The sequence below is a fragment of the Buceros rhinoceros genome, unplaced genomic scaffold (genome assembly GCF_000710305.1).
Source record: "Buceros rhinoceros silvestris isolate BGI_N320 unplaced genomic scaffold, ASM71030v1 scaffold24438, whole genome shotgun sequence".
NCBI lineage: Eukaryota > Metazoa > Chordata > Aves > Bucerotiformes > Bucerotidae > Buceros > Buceros rhinoceros.
The window spans coordinates 1-6,552 of record NW_010425580.1 but is presented as its reverse complement, the minus strand read 5'-3'; positions in this window follow the sequence as shown (position 1 = coordinate 6,552).

Here is a 6,552-nt window from a genome sequence, read left to right as displayed (position 1 = left end):
TGTATACAAAGGAAATGAGAGCCTGTTAAGGATAAATTATTTCTTTAACAGCAATTTGATAAAAAATTATTCGGTTACAGATCTACTGATTAGAATCAATCAACATCTCAAAATTTGAAGACTGTCAAAACAATTAAATAGCTCAATAAATCAGAGATTATACAGCCAAAGAAAAATTACTATATATTTAGAGATAATTTTTAAGATCTTTACCATATCAGCGTTCCGTGAACTTTGAGGATACATATTGTCACCTATTTTCACTGCTTCAGTGACTTTTAATATTGTCAGTGTTTACAGCCCTGCTGCAATTCAGAAGAAAGTATTTTGAGATTTCCTTAGCTTGTCATATTTATTTTACTATGGTCTTCTCGATTTGGCATTTTTTTCCCTGCTTCTGTCATTATATTGACATTACAAATGTGGAACTTTAAGAAGTAGCTGGTAAGAGACAGGTTCAGGTATAGATGATAAAAGGTTTTCTGAGTGGTGGAATGTTGTGCATTTATGATGGGAAATTCACGATTGTCCTTTAACATAGTTGGATGTCTGCACTGCGTGTCTTGGGGACATTAACTCTCGCTATAGCACCCACAATGACAAGACCTGCCTGTTTAAGATCTTCTTCTACCACTGTGAAGGGGTTTTGAGAAATCAGGTGGTGAAAATCTCCAGGACTTTGAAAACACCATGAAATCGCATGTTCTGGTCTTCACCGCGCCATGGGCTGTTGTCAAGGCTGCAGCTGACTCAGCCTCTCCGTCTCAGCCTACCCATTTGTAAAATCGGCAAAATAATTACCCTGCGAGGTAATTGATAGTTAATGGGGAGTGTGGTAATGACTGTAAAGCGTTTGACAAAGAGCGTTGCAAGGGCTATCATTAGTGTCTGCTGTGAGCAGCTATCAGCAGTTCTGCGTGTCCAAGGGGACCACGCTGGGACTGCTTCCAACCGCTGGACACGTCTGAATCGGGTTTTTGGTTCAGGCCCAACTCTAAATAGAACAATGAAGGAAGAGGAGACAGATGGTCTCTTCCAGCTCCTCCCTGCACTTCTATTTTTTCCTTCACAAACAATAAAGGACAGATTTTCAGCTGGTGTAAGATGATACAGCTCAGTAATTCTGTTGCTTTTCTAGAATTCCCCATTTTAAAATATTTTATTTTAAACTAGGTGCATCTTTAGATTTAATAATGGTCATTCACTCTTGAGTTATAAGCTGCCACTTTCAGAGCACAAAATAAGGAATAGCATCTAGCAGTACACAGGTAAAATCGATCCACATCAAGCTGCTCAAACATTGTTTGATGGTCACAACCAAAATATTGATGCATTTACAAGATCATTTGAAAGATGGATGGCATCGTGAAACCGATGTGTTCCGCTGTGCTAGTGAAGAAGTCTGTGTCTTTTTTAAAAAATTCTGGTTTTACTCTAATTACCTGGTATTGTTCTACAGTATTAACAATTTCTAGATACTTCATTTGGTAATACCTTACATTCATCAAACAAGACAAAGATCAGAGCGGAGCCAAAACATTTTTAAATTCAGAGGGATTTAAATTTTCTTAATCCTAGGGATTGCGTCCTGCTTTCCTTGTATTGTGACCCACTGCATTGTGCTCCTGACAGCGCCAAGCGCACCCTACCTGGCATGGCCATGGTTTCACTTGCTTCAGAGGGGCTGTTGATTTGTGGGCAGAGCCCCCCAACGTGCTGCCTGAAAGCTCAGCATTCTAAAACGAGTTCCACCCTCCTTTGAAGTATTCCTCTCCAGTACTGAGTAGATCTAAAACACAGGTATGTATTTTCAAACAGGCCACAGGAAAAAGGCTTTTGGAACTGATTTATTTTTTTTTACCCTGTCATTTTTTCTTTCATCATTTTCCTGGATTTTTCAAAGAAAATCCTATGAGAATGAAACAGACGTTCATTAGAATCAGGAAGAATAAGGGTGATTTTTTTTCCCCCCCCTCAAATTAACTGCTCCAGGGAATAGCTCTACCAGTTAGGGGGAAGAACAGTTCCTCTATTGTGCCTTTTGTGACTTAAGAACAGTAGATAGGGAGGCTCCAAGCTACAAATCAAACAGTGAAAATCCTCTTAACTGAACACACCCTTGGGCTTCACACAGAATAAGGCATTACACTGATCACAAGCAGAACTAGTTGGAATTTTTTTTTTTTTTTTTGCTGAAACAGGGTTTTGCTGGAAAATGCTTACATGTCAAAACCAAAGTACCTCGTGGAGGGAACTCGATTTCAAAGACATTTTGCTGAAACGTAAGCAGAGGCAATTAGAAATCTCCCTGATTTCCTGCCAGTTTGTCTTGTGATTTAGCCAACAGCCCGGAGACCCAACGTCTTCGTGGCTCCAGCACTCACCTTACAGCGGGTTTTCTCTGATGTCCCTCCCCTCAGCAGGGCTGTTGGTGTGTATAAAGTTTTGTTTGCGGGTACAGGCAGATTGTCAAAGGGATAATCTGGGCACCTAGAGCACCGAACTTTCAGACTCCTGTGGAGAGCTCTGCCTTAGAGCTCAGCTCCTGGGGTTAGGCTGTAATTCACAGCCTTGAATGTGCAGGGAAATATTCCTGTCTGATGCCTCTTCTATGGCACTAATCACACCTGATGCAGGGATGGTCAGGGATGGATTGTACTGGCTAAAGCCACAGCAGCATCATTCTCCCATTCTCTTCTTCACTGGAATTATTTCATTGCGACCAGTGCTCTGAAGATAAAAAACGGAACAGCATGTGCCAAAATCTAACTTAACCGGACCAATTTTGGTGTAGTAATTTGTATTTCAGCTAAAACTGGCTCCACAGGTCAATGCCACAATACTCTCTAGAAACAATCCACAACGGCAAAGCCCAAAAGTAACTCCACAATACACAGGATTGGGACCAGAGCTCTGACTGTCTCTTTGATTATTAGTTTCTGCCTTTGAAATACAGGCAAGTCCTGCTAAAGGAACGTGTGGTAAAGAGGGCTTCGGGCTTCACCCACGACAGATTGTTCTGCAAATACTTCATGTATTGTTAGTTATGCTTTTATTGGTAGCATATTTTTCTGATATTTTATTGACCCCTGTTTTTTTATGTGAAGAGAACAAGTAACGAGCACTAGCCTGTCTTCTCTCCAAGCACTTGACAGTAGTACACGTAGTACTAAGAAGTCTTTTATCCTTTTCCAAATCAAAATTCCTAATTTCAGGCGAGTATGCTAATTCGTAATTTATGCGTATTGCCATAAGCTTTTTTTGTTCTTTTAAGAAAGAAAAAAAGAGTAAAAGTTTGTTTCTTGCTTCTGGAGAATCTAGGTCCTTTAATAATGAATTTTAGTGCAGTGAAACGTTCTGCATTGCTAGTTTGGCGGGTTGGAGCAGGAGGAAGAGACTCCTGTCTACACAGCCTCACCAGGGCATTTCAGACTTGCGTGGAACGAATCAAAAACGCAGCAGGGAATGAGAAGTGGGTGGCTGAGCTCCTGTAGCCATGGATGCTGTCAGATTAAGTCCTGTACAAGCATGAAAAACGACAGGCCTCTCAGGACCACACCTACATGCTGTGCTTTGGACGTAGACTTCAAAGTGTCAGGCGGGGCTGGGGATGCTGTATAGGATTGATAGCTCAGTCCTTGATCACTTTGTGCTTAGACTGTCAGAGGAAATGAGAAGGAAATTGCTAAAGGTAAAACCAGCAAAAATTCACATATTTCACAAAATATGCCAAATGTGTACTGTTTGCATTAAATATGCCTTGAAACATCAGTATCTATTTTTGTTATTCATAGGAATTATGCATTTGAAGAATGCGACATCTGTCTCTGACCAGTCCTATACTGAAGGTTAAGCAGATTAGAGACTCTGTGGCCAACTGGTTCTGTTATTAGCAGAATTTCCAGGGACTAGATGGCAGTAGCATATTCATATTTTGATAAAAAAAAGTAAATAAAATTCAAGATGATGGAAAGAGATGGGTAGCAACGGACTTGCCCTTTCTAGCTAAACCCCAGAACTCTCTTTGCCTTTGATAGAACTTTCGGAGTAGTAACTTGTATCTGGTGCTTTTCTAATGCGCCTATGGCAAAATGCCAGTTGGAAAATGTTTTCATGGTGGTTAGATTCAAAAAGCCCAAACTACTAAAAAGTAACTGAAAAGACTGAATTAATTTTTACTGAGTTTTAAACCAGCAAATCTTGGCAAGTGTGTGCAGTAACATCTAGTTAGTTCAAGGATAAGAGTGCAGGCAGAAAAAGGTAAGATGCTAAAAGAAAAATGGAAAGAGAGTGGACTTTGAAGAAAAGTGGTTTAACCTTGTCAATTCCAATTTTCCGCAGTGTTCACACTGATGCCTACTATCACTCACATGCTATTTTAAAGCTAGGTATGACTGAAAACTGATATAATTGTAGTAATTTTAGAAAGACATGCTTATAAAGTGATAATGAAAACTTTGCTTTCCTCTTTTGCTTGCAAAATATCCTAATCCATTATCTATCACAATTCTGCCTGAAGAGAACAAGATTTAGAAGTATTTCCTTCTCAGTCTTTATTGAAAGTATCAATTACCTAGATGGTTAGAATAAAACACCTCAAATTTAATGTATTTTGACTTTCTGGGATACAGTGGATGCCTGTGTGCTTTTAATTTAGGAAAGGTCTCCAGTGATAGTGGAAGGTCAAGTCAGCGTGCTAAATGAAAACTGTAACTCTGCAACCTTACAGCGCTCCCTCAAAATGTAACGAAAAGGCAGCTAGAATTGATGTGATTTAGTTGGCTTCTTACTAAGATACTAAAATACCTCATAAGGAACTCTTAAATGTAAGGGACAGAGAACTAACAAATGAGTAGCTGAAGCTATAACCTGAAGGTTGGAGAGCTCTGACGGTAAGAGTTCACAGCTGCCACGGTGTGTTAGGAAACTGTCCTCTTTATCAGGGAGGAGGGAGACTGCTGAGCTGGAGCTTCACCTGGACTAATCCAGCCCTAGGAGGATGTGGTCCCCCTCTCCACTCAGGTCCCAGGTCAGAGCTACCAGAGTCCCTGTAGCACACAGTATCTTGGCTGCCTCCTTTGCCTGATTTGGACGTGGGTGTGAGCCAGGAACTCCTGCCTCCCACAAAAGGCCTTTCCCAACAAGTTTGAACTGTTCAAAATAAGGATCACGTTCACTATCTGAAGCTCTTCTATTTGTATGGAGCAACATAAAAATTCCTGAAGCAGATGGCTTCCACAGTGAATCCCTCCTCTCTGTACCATGCTTGCTCTCAAAGTTAGTTTTGACTCTGCTGAGGTTTTAAACAAGTTGTTGCAACCCAGAAGTATGTGGTAGTGTGAGTGCTCAGCACCAAACACACAGGTACCTGAGGAACCTCGCTGTACTTCAGAAATGGGGTGTCTTCTCTGTTACTAACTCTGGATTCTCCTGTTTGTGACCCGAGAGCCAGCACTCGAGCAGTATCCCTTAAGAGATGCGGGGCCAAAAGGGTGCGGTGCTTCCTGGCAGTCTGATGTCCGCCCTCAGTGTTCAAATAACAAATCACACTGTTTTACCTCAGACAGAAGTCTGTTGTCTTCAGGAGAGTTTTGTCCGGGGTAATGTTTACAGTAATTGCTCACTGTTTTCTAATTGTTTTGGTAAATTGCAAAGATAACAAAAATTCACATATGATTGCTTTTTATTTTCTTTTGTGCTTGTTGATGATGGCTGCAAGAGCTTTTGTATGTATATGAAGTTGGTCTGATTCCTCTTTTCTCTAGAACGTTAGGGAACGTTTGGGGGAAAAGTTAAAATGTACAAGAAGTAGAACGGAAAAATCACTATCAAGTAACATAAAACCCATTTCAAAATGAACACGGTTTTTTGGCTGCAGAGGTAAATTACTCTGTAATTAAAGAAGATTCATCCCATAGCAAGTAAAGTCACCCTAAGCTAACGATAATAATTTGGAAGGAGGCAAAGCGAATATTTCACAAGTGACACTGGGGGTTTAATGTGCTGAATGTTTTCATGTCCCCGTGGTTTAAAAGAGCAAATCCTACAGCTGCTACTCTAAGCAAAAACCCTCCACCTTATTGCTTTATGATGCTGGATTTTAAAATTGAGGCACCAAAGGGATTTAGATTATAGTCGGTGACAGACTGTGCTCTCAGTACAGTGACACTCGTCCACTTCTCCCTCCCCAATAAAAAGAGTTGGTAAATGAAAAGTAAACATGTGCAAAAATACATTTCTTACTAACAGGATCTGTTTCACTCAGTATCTAGGGAAGTCAATACTTCTTATTCCAAGCAGCAGATATTTTGCTGTGTCACACGCTACATTAACAGGAGCTGACACTGTCATAGAGTTTGCGATCCAGAAGGCAATAGTGAGAAGCAAAACATCCCGGGCCCCAGAGATGGAGCTCCTTGTATCAATCACCCAGAATTTCCCATGCAGAATGCAGGGAGATTAATGTGCTTTGGTAAACCATTGAGAGGTCTGGGGAATTTGGATGCCTTCAGACGGAGGTGATAGATAAGGAAACACCTGCAGAAACAGAAT